Source organism: Spea bombifrons, chromosome 5, assembly GCF_027358695.1.
Source record: "Spea bombifrons isolate aSpeBom1 chromosome 5, aSpeBom1.2.pri, whole genome shotgun sequence".
Lineage (NCBI taxonomy): Eukaryota > Metazoa > Chordata > Amphibia > Anura > Pelobatidae > Spea > Spea bombifrons.
This window is the reverse complement of record NC_071091.1, coordinates 24,759,966-24,785,417: the sequence shown is the minus strand read 5'-3', so window position 1 is coordinate 24,785,417 and position 25,452 is coordinate 24,759,966. Positions and strand designations below refer to the sequence as shown.

Below are 25,452 nucleotides of genomic sequence, written 5' to 3'. Positions count from 1 at the left end.
AGCCGGCCAATTCACTTTACCACATTTGGGAGATGCGCAATTTTTTTCTTTTCATTTTCACATCTGGTCAGCCTGCTCCCATGTCCTATCATTGAACCTGGCCAATTTACCCCATCAAACCATACATTTTTTAAACAAGACATCCCAATTGTTATTTCAAATGCTAGTATTTTATTGCATGCCAGGATTTATGGGAAGATACCGCGCTATTTTCAGCACTTGCACATAAAAATAAACCTTTTTATTATGTATATATATATATTTTTACATTTTGTTGGAACTAGATGGTTCATGGGGACATCACTGCATAATTATTTTGTTAAACTTTTTTTTCTATTTTTTTTTTTTTTTTTACTAATCGCATTGTAATTAGACAGTTGGGTTCCATTGACTTGTATGGTTGAATGTAGTACTTGTATTCAACCTGCAGGAGTTCTCAGGAGGGTCTAGACAGATTTGTTTTAATGAGCGTCACCATCTTGCGAGAGGCAATGTTTTTTGTGACTGTCCTCCGGAGCGGTCACAGTGCTCCCTGGGGTGAGTTTTCAGTGTCGCCAAATACCTCGCTAAATAGGCATTTCATCGACACCATTTAAGCTTAGGAGGCATTCAACCTCCTCAAGGAGGCGATCTTTTAAATCAGCTGTCCACCACCATATAGTATATGGCAGATGTCCTGGGGAGGGGCCACACGGGGTCCCTGCTGCAGAATTTGGTGTTGCTGATTGCCTCAGCATTACAGGAACACGGTTTAAGTGTAGAAACCAATCTTATCTTACTTTTGTAAGCCTATTTAATGCCATGCACATCATTGGTCGTTAATCGGTAACGTGTCTGGCACCTGATTAGTTGTTAAGGGGTTAAAATAGTTTTCAGCATTATTTTGGCTATACCGTTGCTCTTCCAGTTGATCCCGTGGGTCACACACCTAAGGAACTATGTCTTTTATTTATGACTATTAAAATATACTTTAAAAATTCATAGTTTGTCCCTATTCTGAATAAAAAATATTGGGGCTGGAGACCCACATATGTGCTGTGTGGTCTATTATGAATCTAGCCTGAAGAAAAGGTATTGAGTTTAAAGGGGTCATGCTTTACTTTTTTTGAGGACTTTCAAGCTACAATGAAGGAAATTGTTGTTTGAAGCAACCTAACTTCTAAGAGTACGAGCGATGATATAGAGATAGGGTCCTCGCAAATCACTGACAGTACGCAAATAAAAAATATCTTATGTTCACTGGGGTAATGCACGGTCCATATTGCATTAATTGGAACTGGCAATAGAAAAGGGCCTACCTGATCATACCACAGGACCAATGTTAGCACCACTAGGTAATAATGGTTTTGCTTAGTTTTTGGCCCATTCATTTTCAGAATTTCATTCCGTGCCCATCCGGTTTGGCTAAAAATTCGGGGGGGGGGGCATTTTTGATTCAGGAGCAAAATTTGTTGCCCAGTGCCCACATTCTCTCTCACACTCTCATTCTCGTTTACGCTCTCCAAATGTTTCCCTATGTTCTCTGTCGACCACTTCCGCTTTTGCTTCATCTATTTTTCTTCTATCTTCTTTTCTCTATTCTACCTTCAATCATTAATCTGCTATCTTCTTAAAGGGGACGCCACAGAAAGCACCAATTTAGTGACATGCTTTCCCCAGTCCTCTAATCGGGGGAGAAGACGTCACTGCAAGTGCTGTCATTTCGCCATCACATGAACTGTCAAGTGTTATTAGTCAAGTGTAACCTCTGTAACTTGACTGACAACTCAGACATTTGTGAACCGACTTGTATGTTTGTAAGTAATTTCTCTAAACCACCACATGCCTATTAAGTTTTGTGGTGGCTCATTTGAATTATAATGAAATAACTAAAGTACAAATTTAAAGTTGTATATGTAGTAGCAGACTTCCTCGTTTTTCACACATTTAGCAAGAGTGGCACTTTTGCTAAAAGGCATAAAAAATGGTGCAAAAAATCTGGTAGGGTTGGCACCTTGATAATCCTATTACTGCTAATCTTAATTTGTGTTTTAACTTGTTAAAGGGCTGGGATATGGAGCCACCACACACATATATATTTATGACAGTATTACTGTTATTATATGAAAAATTAAGATTTTCAAATTGACGTGACTCATATAGCCAAATTCTGTTTCCAATTCTGCCCATTTAGTAGTCATAGAGCTGAAAAAGACAGTAATGCTTGTTATTTTTAATGCATTAGCAAGAAAACCTGACTCAATTATGCTTTTCTTTCAGTAAAATTTAGAAAAATTCTCCTGCACAGTTGCTGTCTGCATCCTGGTAAACAGTATAGCTAGTATGAGGGGAAAACAAAACATTGGGGGTCACCCAATGCATTTTGCCCCAGCATCACAGTACATCATTTCACATAGAAACACTTGGGAAGAGAGATTTTTGTCCCGGTAAGCAATACAATGCTAACTTTAACAAAACAGGAAAAACATTAGTAAGAAAATAAACATCTTGGAACTGTGATCAAGTATGCAAGGTGAACACTTATCTGGTAAGGAAAAAACAGCATACCTCACAAGTTTCGTGGTTTACGTGGGACAATCCTGCTTTTTGGGCACTAAACTGATCTTGGGTTATTTGGGGACTATCTTCTTGTCTACCCTGTGCCTATGGAGCTTTAAAATCAATGGAGCTCTGTGCTGGTGCTGACTGTTTTACTACCAGTATGGATGAATACTGATGAAGAATAGCCTATCATGAGAAGAGCTTGCAGTAAGTACATTTTCTCTTTGGACTGTTATGTGGAGAATTAAGGCTACCCTGCTTCTATAAACAGTTCAGCATATGGCTGCATGCAATCCAATAAAATGTAGTTGCACCATTTATATAGCATTTCAATATTGACTGGATGCATTATGGGATCTCTTAAGAACATTTCTTCCCTTTTTTGTGAGCATATTGGACAGGAAATCCCAGTGGATTTAGGTCTTTTCAGATGTCTGCCAAAATCAGGTTAAGAAAATATAATGTTTCCAAATGAAGAACCCAGAGTCAGTGACACTTTAATTGTGCATTTGGGGCATTTGGATAAATGTTTGTAACCAATGATGTTGCTGCTTACCCTTGGCCGATTTTCAGCAAGGTCTTGTCAGGTTGAATACAGTTCCTCCTATGGAAACCTTTGTATGCATAATACACAAGGGCATTTTTCCCTCTCCAAGAGCAATGTCATACTCGGGAACTTTTTAAATGAGTTAAAACAACACAATTTAAAGACCCATTAAAAAGACCTAATTTGTAGCAGTTTAGTGGCAACCGAACAGTTCTGTTAATGGTCATTATGACTTGTCTTTCGGTTAAAATATTCTTGGTTAAGGCACCCGTGTTTAATGCAGAATATTAAAAAGTCAACTCTAGGCTGTGTGATCCTCAGAATCTGTCCAATTGTTCTAAGCCTCTGAGATTGGAATGAAAACTAAGACTCTGGGTGAAACACGGTGAGAAAACCCCATTTATGAGCTTTGTTCACAACCATAGCATGCATGGAACTATAATGATGTCATTCACACCAAGCTGCATCATACAGAAGCCCATTTGGCTCTCAGGGGCTGCCCAGGTTGTGGAGCACTAACATTTTTCTTTGTCTTTGTTATAGTATTTGGGAGATCCCGGGACAAATAAAGACAATTTATCATTAAAACGATTCATATATTAAGACTCGATCAAGAGAGAGAGTTTGAAATATTATTATACACCAAGAATACAACTTTATGAATATTACATTTGAAAGCCTCAAACCCTACAAAGATAGATTTATTTAAAAATTGAGAGACCTCATATTTTACGAATTTATATGTTTAAGCAGATGCAGTGTGCAGCTGTTTTAGGCAAGCTAGGAGAACAAAGTACTTAGTCATATGAATTAAATTGGCTACAACCGTGTCTCCCTGTCCACCAAAGGCTGGGCAGCAAGTCTTGTGCTAGTCTATGTAAGAATGTTAATATTTGTCTGTTGTCTTCTTCCTCTTCCATTGATCTTGGGTGCTGCTTTTCTTCAAGCAAGCATACATTTTGTTTAAAAATGAACTTTGCAGAACAGTAAGCTGTATAAATGCTCTAAGCTCTTTTTTCAAATGTAACCTTTTTTCTTACAAACCTACAGCCCCACTGAAAACAAAATAAATAAAAACACTTACTTGAAGGAGACGCTGCCCTCCTCCATTTTGTTTTCAAAATGGGCTCTGCTGCACCGTGAGCTGTAGAAGTGCTCCAAGCTCTCTTTTCAATGTAACTTTTTTCTTACAAACCTACAGCCCCACTGTAACTTAAATACATTAATAAAAACACTTACTTGAGGGAGAAGTTGCAGCTCTGAAGCTGCCCTCCTCCTGCTTGAAGTGGCCAATCAGAAATGAATGGGAGCGCGTTTCATGCATGCTCACAGGAGTCCCTGCTGAGAAAAATGTCACATTGTAATAAAATAAATCTATTTTAAAACAGAATTATATATATATATATATATATATATATATATATATATAAAATGGGATGTAGAAACAGTGTTTAAAATAGAGTTTCTCTAAAATACATGACGCTGGTGCTTTAAGGAAAAAGTATGCTCTATGTGGGCTTTAAAATGAGTACTTCCTGCATAATGCATGTTTTCGAAGCATCTCTGGTTAAAAGGGCCATCTGGTCACCCTTGTCCATACTCGCCCTGTAAAGTATTTAAATTACTCATTTTGAGTGCATATGGAGGCTGAGCTATTTCTGCCTGAGGGCATCATAAAAAGACATATGGGTCAGGACACACTGAATTCTGTATTAGGATTTAAATATTGGCATATAATTACTATAAACAGTAAAACTGGATGTACTAGGCCGCACTCTCTTTTTATTTGTTTTTAAACTATTATTTTACAGTGTATTATAAAATATAATATACCGTAACAATGTATTACTATATAATTTAATAATGTATTAGGAATTACCCTTCTCCTATAAATTAAATCAAGGGAACATTATGTACAAAATAGCCTCTCGCAGTATGCTTTCTATCAAGAGCAAACAAAATGATATATACCGGTATATAAACAATAGTTTTACTTATTTTACTGTTACTATACAGGTGACAAACTAGTTTATATTTCTATTCACTACATCTGCCAAATAACATGCAAAGACAAGTAAACCACACAAAAAAAGAAAAGTTAGGAAAAGCATGCACTTATTTGTGTATACATATTGCCTGAAACAGTACTTTACGTTTATGGGCAAAATTGTCCCAAAGTCACAAGCTAGAGAAAGGAGGTAGGTCTTTAGTGCTCTCCAGGCCACCGTATGAGTCTCTTCCACAAGGGCTGCCGGGAATTGTAGTTTAATCTTATTCACAGTTTCTCCCTGTCATGGCTGCGTCCAGTTAGGTACTGTGCTTTTCATCCTTTTAAATAAGCTTAACTGTTCGTTTGTCAGCAAAATATTTTGGCGTGATAGAAGAGAAAGTGCAGATTAATCTGCATTCAATAATATGTTACCATGGCTTGATTTATATGCTTTCCTTTGGCGTGGGACTGTGTGTATTCAGGTGATTGGTACTTAGTCTCCCAGATTCTGCTCTGGAAAGATGTTTTTTTTTTACTTGATCAACTTCCTATCAACGTTTTGTTATGAGTATTATGCATCATGTCTATACAGTTTAACAAACACACTTAAGCAGTGTATTTGTTCATAGAAGGCAGACATTGTTTGCTTTCTGGTCATATGATCTGATTTCCAATGTCTCCACACAGCGCCAATTCCGTTTTATTTCCTGGTGTGTATGCACAACACCGAGTAACATGCATTAATTGTTTTAACTGAGAGCAAGCAGTATGATCCAAATAAATCGGCTATTATTTTAACCCCCCCCCCTTTAAATAGATCGTGTTCCGATTAATGGATACGGTTCTGATCCTGGACTGTAGGACCAGGAGTTAATCCTGCAGCTCACAAAGCACATCATATATGTTATTATTTATGGGGAGGAGGTACATAACTATTGTGAGATGGAGCTGGGTCCCTGCTGCAGTCCTCACAATGGGTAGTAGCTGTACTTCCTGCTGTTACTTTGTGGTGTCTGTTTCGTAACATGTAAATAAAAGATAATAATAATATCGGTGTTCTGCCAGAAGGAATACTTGTTAATACAAATACTAATAAAGTTGGGTACACAGTCCCTGTACGTGTATGCCAGGGTAATATGATAGGAAACGTATCACATGATTGGCTTTTACTTCCTTTTTAAGTGTAAAAACCCTGCCCCCATTGCACTACAGTGTTAAGGCCACTTCCTCATCTGACATTGTGATATTTTCCCTCTCTTTATATCTATCTATCTATCTGTAATGTACTCTACCATTTAAAAGTTTGAGGTCACTTAGCTGTTTCCATGGAAACTTCTAGCTGTGTCGCCATTACTATTTCTGATACATTTAATGTCACTTTAATGGACAAAATGGTCAACCACAAGTACATTTTTAATGTGTGTGAATATATATATATATTTTTGCACATTACTTAGCGTCTAATCTAGTGGGGTTTTCTATAAAATGTGATGCCAATGCAGAGTTTGAAGATGTTTTATCGCCATATCAACCTAGAAACTACATCTGCTATTTTGACAATACCATTGGTCACTATGGTGATAAGACCACCTTTGTACCAGAATGACTATTTAAACATAATTGCACATAAACCCCATTCGGTGATGATGTATAGTGTCAGATAATGACCTGGATGCAATATGAAGCCATTTAGTCATACGTATTTGGATTGTCCGAGAGGGAGGCAGCGTATTCCATTGAAGCATACCATTCCGGTGACTAATTTGTATACCTGCATAACTGTCATACTTGATGTAATCGTCAAACAATGATTTAGAAATTTCGCATCCCTTTTTGACACAGCTAGTAATGAAGCATGCCGGGCACAACAGCGCAAAAGAGCATTTTTACAGAGAAACAGATTGTTAGAAACAAAGTTAATTTGGTGAAACGCTTCAAAAGCACAACCTATTTAGAGACAAAGACGCAGTCGGACCACTTTTGCAGACCGTACCCACATCACACATCTAAGGCCATGTGGCCACTCGTTGCCAGTAATGGCCCCTGCCATCATTTTAATAATGGCCACATCAGCTAGTTTACACATTACCCCCCTAGAATTTCATGGCAAATAAGAACCATTCAGCATATCTAGACCCCAAGACCTCATACCTTATGCTAGTCTTGTTTTATACCCAGGATGTACTAATAACTATCCTTTGCTTGCTGAATTTCTCACTGTATTATCTTGCGCTTGCTTGCTTTGCTGATCCTTGGAAAAAACATCTGAGCATGACTACCCTTTTAGTTTTGGTTTCTCCATTTGAAACTAATAAAACTATACTAACTATGGCATGTTATTTAAGGTGACACTCGGGATGTCATATGCACTGTAATGCATATGATTGCTTAGTGGTCCTGTTAAAGTTTTTTGGTGCCCTCCTTGCAAATCCCCCCATATGTATTTACCCATTTCCTTGCACCCCCAACCAATATTTAGTCTGCTAGTGATGTTAGGCCAAGCACTTCTCCTGCCATGTAGTATACTTACCTCCAGTCAGCTGTAGAGCTGTCTTGGCAAGTATTTTTCAGGAGGAGGTCCAATGAGACCCTTTTGTGCATGTCCAGAAAATGAAATGATTGATTTGAAACATCAGACCACGGAGTGGTGGTGCATTGTAGCTCTGGAACTGCAGCTTCTCCTAAAGCTTACCCAGTTTCAGGCCCATCCTTCCAATCGTGGCAGCATAACACAATCTAATACTGATTCTCCAATTTCACAATACCACTTTGTGTATATAGAATCTCAAAATAGAGGAGCTTCAAAAACAGATGTTAATGGTGTATTTTCTAGCAGGTGGAAAATCAAACTGAAATTTAAAATTTCAGAACCGAAGATTTCTAGGGGGAACAGACACAAAAAACTTGATTTGAATGTCTGAATGAACTTACCATTTCAGCTCGAAAGTATGTTAAGTGGCTGTGCGTGGTTCAGAGGCTGATTTCCAGCGATGTATACGAAGGTGATATTCTTGCATTAGGAGCAATCAAAGGTGTGGTGCTCAGGCAGATTTCCTTTTTGCTTCCTCATCTCTTGTAGACATTTCAAAGTCTTCTCCCCACCTTTCCAAGCAGTTGCGTCCTCTTCAGCGTACTGATTGCCTAATATTTTTATGTTTTTTATCTTTTACCTGCAGGCTGAGGCAGGCAAATCAGGGCTCAGAAATTTTTTCACCTGATGTTTTTGAATTTTCAATGCGGTTTTGAAAATGAGTGTTCTTCCGGATTCAGTAATTGCAAGTGATTATAATTACTGATTATACTGATTATGAGTGATTTGTTTTTGAAATGCTGATATCTTTAAGGTGTTTTATACTTTTAGGTTTACATGGAATCTTTCTTCCTGGGGTTCAGTCTCTACAGAAGATGTAGGGGGATTTGGTTTTCAAATGTGAGAAGTTTCTTCAATGCCTGATTTGCTTGCATTACCACTGTTTGGGTTATCCAGGTATTCTTTTGTTTTGCTCAATATTCTGGCAACAGTATTTATAGGATCTCCCTCTCAAAAAAGAAATCAGATACAGTAGATGTCAGATGGCTTTTCACTCTCACGTGGCTTTGCATCATCTTTATTTTGGAAATACAAACTTGGTCCCATAGACTCATGGAGTGGATATATATATATACATACACATACTATCGTTCAGAAGTTTATGGTCACATAGAAATAGTTTACCCATTAAAATAACATTAAATGGATTGGAAATACAGTGAAGACATTAATGTTGTAAATTACTATTTTTAATGGAATATCATGGTCCTATAGACGCCCCTTTATCACGCCCATCGCTCCAATGTTCCAATAGCACATTGCTTGTATTAATCCAAGTTGAAGTTTAAAAGGTGAATTGATCATTAGAAAACCGTTTTGCGATGACATTACACAGCTAGAAATTTGACCCCAAAGCAAAAAAAATGTGACAGTTTCTCTTTAACAATCACAAGCAGTGACGGATGACATCACAGCGCAGCAAGCAGATTTCATAACTGCAGAAGTGTTGCATTGTACTGTGACACTGCGGGAGCTGTTAGTATCTTGCTTGTAAGTGTCTTTTAACTGTATTTATTATGAAGCTTATAGCCTTACTAGACTACCAGGAAAGGTGGGCCAGTACAAATAACTGTATTTCCCTTATTTCAAGCAAGTGATGTAATGCAAGGCACAGTAGTGCAGCAGGAACTCTTCCTAATGTAGTTGGAAGTCTTCTTTATTCACAAGAGGGCCCTTTAAAGCTGTCACTAATGGCATCTGCTGGAAATGTCTTCCATAATTATTGATCAACAGTCATGGTGTTTGTGATTTTTGGGGTTGGAAGTGGCTCCTTGTGTTTATTTGCCCATTTTGATGTAAGTGCTTTACTTCAATCTATATAATCTTGTGTATGACATACAAACTCAGACACACCTGTAATATATTTTTTTAAAGTTGATATCTATAAGATAAAATCTTTAAGATGTGCTTCAGTGTTGTTGGTGTAATATTTTACCTGCCAGACACGTTACGCTGCACCTTAGTCCTGCAACATAGTCTAGATTCAGCTTTTATTTTGCCAATTTGAAGTTTTACTTGATTTAGAAGCTGCCCTTATACAATATACATGATGCAGATACATTTCTGCTTTCTGCATCAGTTTGTTGATTCAATTTTATTGATGAGTGTAAATTACATTGTATTCATGCTTTTATTACCTATTGATTCTGAACAGCTTAATTTTTTAATACAATTAAATCATATCGGAAAGTATAGTGTCTCCTAAAAACTGTTTCCAGAAACCCTGTGTACCTGCAATGATGAAAATATAAAGTAGTCATACTCTGTGCCTATTATTGTTAATGTTATCTAAGGTTCATACATAGTAGTTAAGGCTCAACAACTACGAAAGTTTGGAGGTCTTAGACTTAGAGATAAATTACAACCAGAGTTGGGCAAAAATACAGAAACCGTCACAATATTTTAGAAGTAGTATATATATTTAAGAACGTTTGTAAGGCTGGTCCATCAAACTGCAGTGCTGATTGAAAGGCCCGTTTGATGCCACATGGAGTAGAAGCTTGTGAGTTCTTCACATACTCGGTCCACTTTGTGTTTTATTGTCTTTTGAGAGCTATTCTAATTTATTACACACCGTCTTGCCAAGGTTTCCTACCCAAGAAGGTTTATAATTGTAGAATTAGATGAGCTGGCCGATGGTGTGGCATCATTGGAGCCAGACCTCAAGACTGGCATGAGCCAAGGTGGTCATATCTGTAGGATATGGAAAACATAGAAGGGGTAGAGCCTCGTTAGCTGGCTTGGCTTAAGCCTATGTCAGCCAACACACAGTTGAATGTCAATTTTTTAGGGACACTTTATTTTGGGGGAGCACAGAAAGTCCTAGGGATTTTGCCCCATCTGTACCTGAATCCAGCAACTTTGTCAAGTTGTCTCTCCCTAAATGGAAATGAATCCGTCATTTGTGGGACAAAAGTAAATCTCATTGAGTGCCTTAGGTTTTCAGCATCAGGCAGTGCACAGACATAGAGTGTGTTCATGCGGTGGTACACAATCCTACTAAATAGATTAGAATGACAAGTCATGGAGGAAAGGGGATAAAAGCAGAGGAAGACTGCAGGGGCAAATATGTAGGGAAGGGATTAAGTCATGTGAAGCATGCAGATAAACTCTTGTTTGTAGTATGTTATGCATACCTCTGGCATGTTTATAACATTCATGCTTGTAAGTATAGTTTCTTTAATATTACATAGACCTGTAATTGAAAGAACCTGCACACTAAGAGCAATATAGCTGTTGAATAAAACACAGCATGAGCTTTATTTGTCATCAGATGCTCACAATGAGGTTTAGTTGTCTTCATACTAGACTTTAAAAGTACCGGCTAATAAAGACCCCCCCCTTTATGAAAAAGTATTATGTTTTAGTAATCAGATTTAGAGCAGAACTGAAAAGACACCTGTCATAATTCCATAAACTGATATTCATGGCCTAAACACCTTCTTTATGTTTAGGGTCCCTTTATTATGTTTGTCTTTCAGAGAGTTAAATGCAATTGGTTTGGTGATAAGGAGAAATCCTTTGACTGCATACCAAGGAAATTTAGTATTGTATTTGGAATTAAAAAAAAAAAAAGCCTGAAATTGAGAAGTTATTCTCAGCACGGAGACTTTGATAAATAGCCCACTTAGAGCCTTCTGGTTTGTATAGTAAGGCACCCTGCCCAAAGTTTGGGTGCCCAGCCAAAACAAATAGAAAGCTTATGGTGAGGCAAGTGTCCCCCCCCCACCCCAACCCATTTCAATCCATAGAGGCACCCGATACTTGTTAACTAAAACTTACCCATGTGTTACATGTTAATTTTGTCTTTATCCGGTTTTCTCCATATATCTGAATTGGTGCCAGCTCGCACAGATTGTATGTCAAATTGAATGCAAGAAACAGGCCTCAGTCTGCTAGTATACGTTCCGCTAACACACTTCTAAAGACTTTTGGTAGCCTGTCTACCGACAAACACAATTGTTATTTTTACTGCTAGGTTAATTATTAGCATAAAGAAGAGTTGCAACTCGACATTCAAAGAGAATTGTGCCGTGTAAATCGGCTTTAATATGGTGCCAATTATTTGATGGAGCTTTCCCCCTCCACCTGTGGCAATAATTTTTAAGTGTTGGAAACACGAGCAAGACTCTCTATTACATTACTAACCGATAATGATGTGTTTACTGCAACCAGTTTGTTTTTAAAGTGCGGCTTTTATGACAATCACAGTGTACTGTATTTTGGTTTACAGGGGCATTTAAACACAGTAAAAATAGTATGACATGCCTGGAATACGTCAAGGTCTTCCTCTTCTCCATTGTAGACCTTCTCCTGCTGAGATGACCCATTATTTTTAGTAAGCCGGAAAACGAGCAGAGTTAAAAAATGAATGCCCCCTTTCAGTGTTAAGCTTTTGCTTACTTCTACACATTTCCTTTTATATTGCAGAATTATTTATTTCCCAGTTTATTTATGTATTTCATTATTTATTTGATTATTTAGTAAATTATTTATCCGATGAATTATTAATCCTTTTTTTCATGATGTGCTTTTAATAATTTATACCTTAATTTTGAGTTTATTGCTTTTAGATGTTGCCTTGCTACTAACTAGTTTTGAGAGATTTTTATTTTTTATACATTTTTTTTTAATACGTGCATATTGAAATTTAACCTGCTGATTACCAGAGCGCAACTTCTCCTTGGTTTTTTGTCTGTAAAAAAAAAAAGGCAAGCCAGGTGGAAATAGAGTTATAGCAACAGCATTAAATGGTAGATTTAAACCATCCAGTCTGACCATTTTAACTGCTGTGGTCTTGTGCCTTGTCTGATGTCCACCATAACCTTTATATATTCCAGACATGTTTAAATTCATTAATCTCTACAACTTCTGCTGGAAGACCATTTTACTTATGTACTACCCTCTCACTGACATAAAGCTCCCTTATAGTATGTCTAAGCCTCTGACCCTGTAGTTTTAGGCTATGACTTTTTGTCCTAGCATTTCAACTCCAAATTATCCATCTTTCCTGAATCATTTAATTTATTTTTTAAGTCACATCTTCTCTCTCTTTCCACTTCCACCTGCCACCCCATGAGAGATCAGGCTGTCTATTGACAGTTTTGACCCACCCCCCATGACAGCAGAAGCCAGCATCACTGATGGTGTGTAAGGGCACTTGGCACAATCGCACGTTCTCTTCCAGGAGGCATCAGTGCTGAAACCCACCAGAAGGTCAATGGAGGACAGGAGAGACTCTGAAATCAGAGGGAAGAGAGGGAAAAAAAGAAAAATATGTGTAATTTTCTTAATGAAGTATAGATAAAATGAGTGAGATCAGTAAAGTCATTGTGACATCACTGGCATACATATAAAATATGGATCTCTATCCATATTGCACTAATAGTGCAAAACAAAAATAGATCTAGCACTACATGTAAAAATTAACACCCCCCATTCTCTACCCCCAAACCCTTTTAACTAGAAGTTTTAATTATACTACCCCATAGGGTACTATGTAAGGGATAAAGTGATCTTCTAGAACATAAAAAATGTGCTTGTGGGGTATGCCTGTAATCACATGATGTTGCCAAACATGAATTTGGGAATCTTGTGGGTATAAGGAGAATTTTTACCAACATATGGTAAAAATGCCAAAAAAAAGTATGATACCTAGGGTACTTAAAAACCTTGGTAAGTAAAGGGTTAAAATACTTCCAAAAAGGAGTAAGACAGAAGGACACTGAAAGACTACACCTAACACAATGAAAGAAATAGAAACCCAACTTGTAGGGGAGACACACACACAGACATTTTTTTTCTTTTTTGTGCAACTGCAGATCCCATGACTCAAAACCAGCACCATTAAAGGAATGGCTTTTTTCTGTGATTCACTGAAAATCACGAGTTGTAAATCCACAACACGTGGAGAAGTCCATGTTTCCTGCCCTTGATTCTGTCCATAATTATAATTATATATTCATATCTTTGTTATCTTAAAACAGTGCTTCACTTGATGATGACTTTAGTTTAAAAGTTTAGTCTTCTCTTCTCTAGAAGAGATATAAATTAAAGCCAAAGGCACAAAGAAACCACAAGAATCTCTGATTCACCTTATGTTTGTTAAAAATGTTAAAAAGCTTGAATATTTACTGATCATTTGGTATTTGCAAGGAAAACATTAATTTATGATTTTAAGCAAACTTTTTTTTTTTTTTAGTACGACACATGTAGCACTTATTTATTCAGATTTCTATTTAGAAGTATAGCACACAAGGCTTTACCCCCATCCAGAAAGGAAGAATTTGCATAATTAGAATATAACAATATTACAATTAGGCCAAAGAATGTTGCTTCAGTTGTTTCACTAACCAACATATGTTGGAATTAGAAAAAGAGGCACATGCTGTACTATTTTTAAAGGTTTTTCGTTTCCTTTTTAAAAACATGTTTACAAGTATTGCAGATGTATGCCTTAATATTAGCTGTGCTGAGATGATTAAAACACATTTGTTCGTCTTTTGTTAATGGCCAATAACATACCTAGAACCGAATCTTAAAATAAATGAAAGATATGACCAAACTAAAGCATTTCGACTAATGAGATTCTCTCTAAACAAAAAAACTAAACAAAAAACATTTTCTGTGTTGGAGATTTAACCCTTTTCATGTGCAAGGGATTTCAATCATTCAGGGCCAGTTCTCAACCAAAAAGCACCCCAGGCAACAAGCCTCTATTTGGTCCATTTGCCCCCCCCACACGCACACACACTGTCTTTTCTTTCCCCGCATACATTGCCTGTGTAGGCATGGACATCTTGATTGCCCCCTTGAGCTTCGCTGAGGCTTGGGTGGTGCCCCTGGAATGTGACAGACCTACTTTCAAAACATTGGGGCCCTTTTTTGAGATAACAACAAGTGCCTCATGGTCCAAGTACCCCAGGCAGCCATCTTGATTTGTTTGGTACTGAGACCGTCCCTGCTCCCATGGACAGCGCAACCCAGAGAATTTACCATTGATAACACTGTAGTCATTGGTTTCATCGTTTTTAAGACCTTTTCCTTTACGTTTTAATATATAGTTAATGGTAACACAACTACACCTTACCAAGAAATTAACCTCTATGTCTACATCATACAAAATGTATACATAAAAAATCTAGGATTGAGGGCGTGGCTTGCCTTGCTGAGAGATGGCTGCTTGAGCTCTTCGCTCCGCGGTTTACTCACTTCAATCCGCATCCATCCACCGTCTTCCCGCAATATGGGCAGACTAAAACGGCTATCTCAGAGACAAGAACCCCCAGACACCCAGACAAGACAATCGGGGCAATCGCTCCGCTCTTATTTTCACACGCCGGCGGCCTTGGGCCCCCAACCACCATCTCCTAACATGGCGCCCTCTCCAGCCAGCACGGCCTCATCCGAGGAGGCTCCACGATCGCCACGTCTGCCAGAGTCAGCTTCGTCCTCTGCCGACCTTCAGGAACTGTTCCGCTCACTGCCGACTAAAGCAGACCTCAGCAACCTCGTGGCTGAAGTTAAACTGGCCCTACATGAGGAAGTTGCGGCCCTTCGGGCGGACATCACAGGGGTTGAACGGCGCACCGCACATCTGGAAGCATCTCAGGCCAGTGCCGCACATCACCTCTCTGAACTCCGTCAGTCCTCCACTCACCTCACTGGACTTGCCTCGGAACTGCTCCGATCAGTCGAAGACCTCGAAAATAGAGGTAGGAGAAACAACGTGAGGGTGCGGGGCCTAGGGGAATCTGAAGGCCCAGTAGATCTCAGGGCCTTATTACAGCGGCTTTTTAATACCATACTGGGCCGCTCGCTTGACTCCCCAATCCGTCTGGACAGAGCACATCGCGCCTTGCGTCCCCGTGGCAACCCCGCCGACCCCCCCAGGGATGTCATATGCTGCTTTCAAGATTTCCTCCTGAAGGAAGAAGTTATGGCTAAAGCCCGGGGTTCGCGTACATTTGCTTTCGAGGGCCACGCTATAGCGCTCTTTCAAGATTTGTCACCTATTACACTTCGGAATAGGCGGCTATTGCGACCACTCACTTCCATACTACAGGACAGAGGTATAAGATACCGCTGGGGCTTTCCCTTTCAGCTTCTTTTAACGCATGGGGGCTATACTCATATTATACGCCGACACAGCGATGTCGCGGAAGTCACACGTGCCTTGGGCCTGCCTGCCCCTCAAGTAGACGACTGGCAGAATCCATCCCTTCTGACAGGGAATGTCCCCCTGCGCGGCTCACTGCCCAGACGTCGGGGACCGGGACGCAGGGAAGACGCTATCGAGAGGATCCACTCCTTGCACGCACATGAAGAGTAACATCTCCAGTTATCCCTCCTGACACTTCGCCATAAGGGAAAGAGACGGTGAAAAATTTATATATTTTATATTTTATATTTTCAATATATATATATTTTTTTTTATTATTATTATTTTTTGATTATTTTCTTGCTCCGTTATCTAAATAAGCGACCGTCATCACTCGAAACTTTTTGAGACTCTTTGTCCACACGGCTTCTCTTTCATGTCAGGGCAACCTTTTACATTTGCTCATTTGGATCTGCATGGGTCAGAAGTACACTTGCTTTTGCCTGGATTGACAGGCCTACCTTGCTGAGTCTCGACGCCGCATTCCTGAGCGATGTCCACACGCCTGAGGTTATGACGTACTTCTATTCTTCTGACTCCTGCGATCGCTACCACTCGATATTGTTTGTGGCTCTTTGTCTTCATGGACAGTCTCATACGTCAAGGCTGATCACCCTCTTGTCACGGCGCCTTCTCCTCTCCACGCCTTTGGATCCGCAGGTGATTGAGGTATATTTGCTCCTGCCAGCATTGTCGCATCTACCTTACTGAACTCCATCACCACTCTACTCCTACATGACGTCCACTCGCCTGATATAGTAGGACTATTGTTGTTCTTTCGCCGCCTGGTATTTGAGGTCTGTACAATCAGGTTGTTCGGTCATCACCGTACGGTCTATATACCGCTCGCACGTTCTTTCACATGCACTTTCAGTCACATTTGGCCGATATCTTATTTTAGTCTAGTCAAACACCAGCACCTCTCTATACACCACAACAGGGTTTTTTTTTTTATTTTTTTTATTTTTTTTTTTTTTTTTTCCTCTGGACCGCGACTGCCCTCTAGTCTGTCTTGCGCGTTTGGCATTCGCTGCCTGACCGGTCCTACGACACGTCATCGCCTCCAAGCACATATAGCATCGCTCTCGCTTGCGATTTACAGGTAGTGGGGAGCGGGACTTATCTGTGTCGGTATATTTACTTGGGGTTTGTTTTTTTTTTTTTTTTCTCTCTACATGTTTGCTAACTTCCACACTGTCACGGGATCATATACCGCTGTCTTACTGTTTATTGGCGTCTGTTGCTCTACGTACTATAGCATTGTTTCTTCCCGGTATGCTGCTCTGTAGGGGAAATGTGTTGGGAGGTTTTCTGCCAAGCTAGCATTACATGGTGGATGGTAATATACATTGTTTTACCTAAGTGAGTTTTGACTGCGAAGTTACTGTGATTTATTTTTTGTTTACCTTGTTAGAAACTTTGTTTCTAGACTGCTGTTCTCTCTAGTGGGGTTTCCACTCTCCTTAGCAACTCGGGTTTGCCCTGGGCGTCGGGCTTCGGTGTGTTACCGGAGTTAACGGGTTCGCCCATCCCGATTATTGCTGTAGTGTCCATCACCTGGGGTTCCCCGCCCTCTCGGTTCCACTAATTATATTTTTGTGTATGTATATATATCTCTATATATATATCTAGGGTTTTTTTTTTTTTTTTTCTTTCCTTTTTCTCTGTTCCCCTCTCTCCCCCTCCCTCATTCTCTCCCTTCCTCTGCTACTTCTTCTTGTCTTCCCCACCGCCCTCCGGCATGTCTCGAATTGATCCGCCTTTCCGCTCCTCACCCCTGGCAGTAGTGAGCTATAATGTTCGCGGCCTCAATATTCCAGAGAAGAGGACCCGGCTGGTCCGGGAACTCCGCCGGGACAAGGTGTCCGTGGCTCTCTTGCAGGAGACCCACTTCAAGGGGTCGACCGGCCCTGCTTTGCGGAGCTCCGCTTTCCCTTTAATTTACGCCAGCAATTACTCGGCCTCGAGATCACGGGGGACCGCCATACTGTTTTCCCGCCACACGCCTTTCCATATGTCTGAGATGAAAAGTGATCCTGACGGTAGGTTCACTTTCGTCAAGGGTACCATAAATGACCAGACCTTTACGTTCGCCTCCATCTACCTCCCCAATTCGGGACAATGTGCTTCTCTTTCCCGTATTCTCCGCTCTCTCATGGAATTTAAACAAGGTGTCCTGGTTTTAGGGGGGGACCTTAACATGCCACCGGATCCCAGGGTAGACACCTCTTCTGGTTCCTCTCGCGTCCCACCCTCTCAGATCAAACGACTCAACGCTATCCTGCACAAACACAGATTAGTTGATTGCTGGAGAGCTTCTCACCCAGCTGACAGGGACTACACATGCTATTCCCCTCCTCATAGATCGTACTCCAGAATTGATCTCCTCCTAATGGAGTATTATCATCTCAACTTACTGTCGGCTTGCACCATAGGGATGGCAGGGTTGTCGGATCACTCTCCGGTCACTTTGCAACTCCGTGCTCAGTTGTTTCAACCTTGCACTACATCTTGGCGCCTCAATGAGACGTTACTGTCCGACGATGAAACGGTACAGGCTGTCAATGATCAGCTGGCACATTTCTTTCGGGAAAATGCAGATTCTGGGGTGGGTCCCTCCTCCACTTGGGAAGCCCATAAATGCACTATTCGGGGAATCTTCATTAGCAGGGCCACTCATCTGAAACGCTTAAGGTCTCAGGAAATTATACTACTTTCTAATCAGATAGCATCCATGGAACAACTCCATAAACATACTTGCGACGAGCGCACTTATCTAGAACTGACGGAACTTAGGCGTCGGTTAAGCACCCTTCTTAACTACAAAATTCAACGCTCCTTTCTGCACACCAAAGCACTTTACTATGAACACGGTAACAAAAGCGGGCGTTTATTGGCTAAAGCACTGCGGGCAAAACAGCATTCAATGTACATTTGCAAAATTAAAACACAACACGGCTGGACTTCTTGCTCCCCCTCCGACATTTCTAATTCCTTTCTGCACTATTACCGATCGCTATATGGCCTTCAGGGTGATTACGCCGGGGAGCGCCGGAGTTCTCTCATTAGGGAATATTTACAATCTCATGTTTGTCGTAAGTTGACGAGTGATCAGGCGGAGGCGTTAGAGGGGGAAATTACTGAGGTGGAACTCTCGGCCGCCATGAAATCCATGGCCGCTGGTAAAGCGCCAGGTCCCGATGGGTTTCCCCTTAGATACTACAGGGCCTTTTGGGAACACTTGAAGGATCCCTTTCTGACCCTGCTCAACGCTCTGCGGACTGGCGAGCAGCTACACCCTCACTCCCTTATGGCTACCATAACTGTACTGCCTAAAGACGGGAAAGATCCTCAGCTGTGCCAAAGCTATAGGCCTATTTCGCTCCTGAATTCGGACCTAAAAATATTCGCAAAAATCCTGGCGACCAGGCTTCAGCGTGTAATGGGAGTCTTGGTTCACCCTGACCAGTCTGGCTTTCTTGCCGGTAGGGAGGGTCGTGATAGCACATATAGGGCGCTTAACACCATTCATGTCGCACAGCAGACTGCACAGCAGGTCCTTCTCCTGTCCACGGATGCGGAGAAGGCATTTGATAGGGTGGCTTGGGATTTTATGTTCCAGGCCCTCCGTACTATGGGCTTCGGCTACTCTTGGATGCATTGGGTTTCAGCTTTGTACTCGCTGCCCTCTGCTCGCATACGTGTGAATGGCGCGCTTACGGAGCCATTCCAGATTCGTAATGGAACGCGCCAAGGTTGCCCCCTATCCCCCCTACTGTTTGCCCTCACCCTTGAACCCCTTCTCCAGGCCGTCCGAGATAATCCTGACATCCATGGCCTCCACTGTACGGGTCATTCGCTGAAAGTCTCCGCATATGCGGACGATCTTTTATTCGCTGTGTCGCAGCCTCTCATATCTCTACCGGTCATTCATGAAGAGTTGCGAGCCTATGGCTCCCTCTCCAATTTTAGAATAAACATGGATAAATCCGAGGTCCTGGATATTTCTCTGCCCCCCGATGTAAAGCGGACACTCCAGAGTTCGTTTCCCTACCGATGGTGTTTGCGCAGCATTAAGTACTTGGGGGTTTGGGTGCCAAGGGACCTCACGACGATATATGATGAGAACTTTCCCAGATTACTGGGGCAGCTAAAGAGGGATCTACAACGCTGGTCACTACCCCATGTGTCGTGGCATGGCAGAACCAATGTCATCAAAATGAACATACTCCCAAGGGTTCTGTACCTTTTTCAAACCCTTCCCATTTCCATTCCAAGGTCTTTCTTTGGGGAACTCCGTTCCCTTACGCTCCGTTACGTTTGGAGGGGCCGCAGTCCTAGGTTGCGATACGCCGTTCTTACCCGCTCCAAAGACATGGGTGGCCTGGCATTGCCCGATTTTCTCGCTTATTACCGTGCCTCCCACTTACAGCGCCTTCTCGAGTGGAAATTCCAACCGCCATCGAAATTATGGATCACTCTGGAGCAAGCTACCGCACACTTCTCCCTCTCCTCCTGCATGTGGCTTTGCCCGGGAGCCCTGTTGACCCCACTCTGTACTAATCCGTTTGTTCGTGCCACTCTAACTGTCTGGAAATCCCGTTGGGTTGGGGGGGTCCTTTCCTCTTTCCCCTCTCCATTGACGCCGGTCGCAGGCAACTTAGATTTTGCTCCGGGGATGGAGGACGGGTATCTTTCCTCGATGGGCTTGAACCCTAAGGCCTGCATTTCTGACTTCTGGGACAGTGGTGCTCCCCGGTCTGCTGAGAGGGTTTTCCCGCCTCCTGGCCCTGGTATACTCCAAAGATATCGCTTTTCACAAATCACGCACTACATCCACACACTTCCTGGTAAACATAACCTCACAAGGGACCTCACGGCTTTTGAGCGGATCCTTCAATTGGATAAGATACCTCGGGGTGGGGTCTCGATCACATACCAGCTTTTGAACGTGGGTACCCCTGCTGCCCCCCCCTCATTTATGGGTGCTTGGGAGGAAGCCCTAGGGGAAGTCCTCACTGACAGCCAGTGGGAGAAGGTTTGTGTTTTAACTCACAAAGGTTCTGTAGCCTCAAAATACCAGGAGACGGCATATAAGATTCTCACTATGTGGTACAGGACTCCAGTCTACATTGCTAAGATTAGCCCGGGGAGTGATCCGTCATGCTGGAGGTGTGGGGAGGAGATTGGTACATTTTTGCATATTTGGTGGGATTGCGAGAGGATCAGACCCTTTTGGAAGGGCGTGCTGCGTGGTGTGGGGGAGGTGTCAGGTCATGAGGTGCCATATTCCCCTGGTCTTTGCCTCATTTCCCTCACGGGTGAATCTCTGACTTCCATGAAACGTTCTGTTTCTAGACACCTTCTTAATGCTGCCCGTTCCCTGATCCCCCGCTACTGGAAACGCACTGAAGCCCCGTCCCTTCGTCAATGGGTTACTCAGGTTGAGGAGATTAGAGAGATGGAGGAATTAGTCCACCTGTCCTCTGACAGGATGGAAGCATTTACTAAGGTCTGGGCAAGTTGGCTTTCATTCCTGTCGTCCCCGGTTCTAGCTGCGCTCTTGAGGTGATGCGGTTTGGCGGTTCCCTTCCTTACTCTCTGGTCTCTACCCTCTTCATATCCTTGCCCCCCACTCTCTTTCCCCTTCCATCTCTATTATTCCATCTCTCCACCACCCCCCCTTTTTTTTTTTTGTGTGGCCCGGGCGGGTGTCGGATGCCACTGGGGACGATGTGTTTCGGTGGCCTGAACCACCGTAATCCCTCATGTGTCTCCATTGTTCTGTCCTGTCTGATTTGATTGTATTCATTTGTCTTCCCATTTTTGTCCCCCTCTTGTTTATGCATGTTTTGAATTACGATGTGAGATTACTTGACCATGCACCATAGGTTGTGCTCTGTGATACTGGAGACATTTATACTCACCTGTCATCCACTGTTTTATTTTCTCTCTTTGATTGTTACATAAGCCGCCCCACGATTGTCAATTTGTTAGACCTCTTTAGCAGCCCCTGCGTGGGTTTCAACGTGATTTACTCTGCATTGTCCGACGCATGTTTAAGTGGCTCCTTCTCAGTTTTGACATTTATCTGTATCTCATTGTCCGAGTGATCTTTATTGTACTGCCTTGTGTTGTACCCCATATGTGTCAATAAAAACGTTATTTACCTAAAAAATCTAGGATTTAGAAAACCCGGTTTTGTTTTAGCACTCTTTGAGTACTAAGATGATCCCGGGCAGGAAAAAAAAAAAAAATTTGTTAGGAAACGGTGTGGTCATTGACTCATGTCTGTTCCCATTGTCTCTCCTATGCAAGCTTTAAAAAGTAAATTTGACTTTGAATAGAAGGTTTTTGGGAGGCCTAACAAATTTGCACTTTAAATAGAATAATGTCTGGCAACTGGCCAGATGATTGGCCAGAATACAAATCCTTGATGTAAAACTCCCATGAAACCCTCTTGCAGTGTTCATTTTCACCAGGATCTCACCAAGTTCATGTCCTTAAGCAGCTTATCTTCCCCCCTAACATTGTAGGACATCTTTGTTGATGCATGGCTAGAAACCACCCACCGTACATGATGATCAAAGTTTCAAAAGGTGGTCGTGTGGAAGTTGTAATGGAGATCTACATTCCCCTTTTAGTTGTACAGCTCCCGGGCTGGTCAAGGGACATCAGAAGATCTCCCTAACCAGCCCATGACTCCCCATACTCTGACTGTCCTGCCAAAATTGGACCCTTCTAGGGTATGGGTTTTGGTACATTTTGGTGTCCACTCTTCCGTTTTAGTCCTAATTTACCCTTAATCTTTCTTGTTGATATCTTTGTTAATGGTCTGTAGAGAATTTGTGTATGTTTGCATATTATCCTGTCTAGTGAACCACAAAGTATTAAGTGTAACACAATAGTGCACATGCGGTAAGGGTACTTTTCCTTTTAAAAGATCTCTTGTTTTAATTTCAATACAGAATGTTGAGTTCTTTAGGCAACCATCATACAGCAGAAAATACAGAAAATAATTCAAAGTGTAGTAAGCTCGCAATAAAATCTTGAATGAATGTACAGCCAGCAAGTGGAGTCTTGCCTTAATCAGAAGCAACCCACTGCTCGAATGTGTAAGCGATCTGTTGTGTGGCGCTCAACGTGTCTCCCTTGGTAGATGAACGCTAATGCCAGAGCCCCACAGATATCACCATAAACATAGACGGTGGAGGAAAGAGGTAGCCAGTTAAAAACCACATTTAATCAACACATTTAACAAGCAATATCTGCTTACGTTATAAAAAGGAAACATCTCTAAATGTCCCCCGTATTTGATGTTCTCAATGTCTTCCAGAGATCCACAACAATATACATTCAACAGTTCCTGGACGCTAAGGACGTAGTGAGGTTCAAAATACGTGCATGCAGGTCTTTTTTAAGGTTGATGTTTCATCTTTGTGTAGGGGACTAGCATACCATTGTCAATGACAGATTCCAACCAATTTCAAACATAGCTTCTCCGATAATCACAAAGCAAGCGTATCCATTGCTGTAGTTCTACGGAATCAATTTGGTGTAGTTTCTATCCTATCATTAAAAAAAAACTCCTCTAACTCTGTAGATGAGGCTTTTTACACACAACTCCACAGAGATGTTTCAGATTAATTATGATTTGTATATAACTAAATGTGTTTGTGTGTTTAACAGGAAGGAGGTGGACAGGTTGTACTGTGGAATCTGCAGAGCCCTGTGGGAGGTGTGCAGCTGCTAAGGTAATATTTCTAAACAAATATAAACTTTCATAAAATTAGTGCGGTACATCTGTAACAAAAAAAAGATGTTTCCAATACATTGTTTTTTTGGGAGTAAACAGCATCTGTATTGTTGAATATGTGATTAGACAACACATAGTATGAGGGGATGTCTGGCACCTTCATGTCCAGGGGGCAGCTAAAGCCAAGTATCACGGCCCCTTGTTCCCCACCCGTAACTCACGCAAACGTACACTCTCATGCTAACACATACTTACACACAATTTACACACAACTTGACTCATTGTAACACCCAAACGCACGCACACACACACACACGCATACACACTCTCTCTACTTAGCCCTATGGACTACACCTTAATAGCAATGTATGCAAAATCATACATAGTTTTGCATAGCTTTGGCTAGTGAGTGAAAATTAATGATGGCATCAGCATAGGATGTGTTAACTCATAACTTTTTAATATACGTTAAGTATTGTTTCAGAAGTTTGTGCCTAACAAAACTAAATCTCAAGTTTAATTATATAAGGAAAGATATCTGCTGGCAGTGAATTTTCAACACTTACATTTTTGTGGCAGATTTGCTCATCTCTAGTTAGCAATACTCAAGGTCAGTAAATGCTGCTAGCTGCAATTCCCATTTTCATATGTTTGGTCACATTCACACAACAGCAGTCTTTCTGAATGTGCAAAACAAGTCTAGAAATTAATCCCCTGAAAATATTAACCAATGTATTTCTCAAATATGAAGAGTTTCATTTGATGAAATGTCTGCTTAAGAATCATTAGAGTAACTTTCAGTGTACATGACAGACCAAAGAGAGAACAATATTTTATGGACAACATCATTTGAACTGAATGAACAATAGGATTGTAATTTTAATCAAGCAGACACTTTGAGTGAATTTTAGGGATCCTCTGTGTACCTTTTTTTGGCCGGGAAGTCCTATATGTCATGTGAAACATGTAGGTACTGGTTTTTGCCATAGAACGTTTCTATGTTGTTTTATTCAATTTTAATACAGAAGAATACAATGACATTCAGTAATTAATATTTAAATTTAAATATTAGACAAAGATAACCTGTGTAAACACAAAATGCAGTATATATGACAATTTCATGTATACAAGCAAAAAAAACTATCCAACTAGATTAACCAATTAATCAAATTTCATTGATAATTAGGATCAATTTTACTAGAAACATCCATGCATGATTACTGCCAGCCCTGTTGATTCTAAATATCAACTTAATAGAACTTGTCTTACAAAGTAAAATAGGCGAAAATGTCTCAAAATCCAGCACATGATGCCTCGATCTAAAGAAATTCATGAACAGATGAGAAACAAAGTAATTGACATCTATCAGTCTGGAAAGGGTTACAAAGGCATTTCTAAGGCTCTGGAACTTCACCAAACCAAGGTAAGAGCCATCACATACACATGGAAAGACCTGGAACCTTCCCAGGAGGGGCAGGCCTACCTAAGTTCCTCCAACAGCAGATGACTCATCCAGGAGGTCAAAAAGAACCCAGGCTAATGAACTGCAGGCCTCACTTGCATCAGTTAAGGTCAATGTTCACAATTCTGCAACAAGAAAGAGACTGTGCAAAAATGGTGTCCATGGGAGAATTTCAAGACAAAAACCACTGCTGACCAAAAAGAACACAAAGGCTCGTCTCACGTTTGTCAAAAAAATATCTTGATGACCCTAAAGACTTTTGGCATAATATTCTGTGGACTGATTAGTCCAAAATGGAACTTTGACAAGACATGGGTACCATTACATCTGGTGTTAACTTAACACAGCATTCCACAGTGAGAACATCATACCAACAGTCAAACACCCTGATTTGCTGCTTAAAAT

General features: G+C 41.1%; 1 protein-coding gene across 1 annotated transcript in view; it reads left to right on the top strand.

The window, feature by feature from the left end:
* Positions 1-5,355: 5,355 nt before the first annotated feature.
* Positions 5,356-25,452, top strand: part of TBC1D5 (TBC1 domain family member 5) — a 239,581-nt gene continuing 219,484 nt past the window's right edge. Inside the window, exons 1-2 of the mRNA XM_053465963.1 lie at positions 5,356-5,399; positions 23,519-23,583. The gene's annotated coding sequence lies outside the window, so the exon portion shown is untranslated. The remainder of the gene's footprint in view (positions 5,400-23,518; positions 23,584-25,452) is intronic.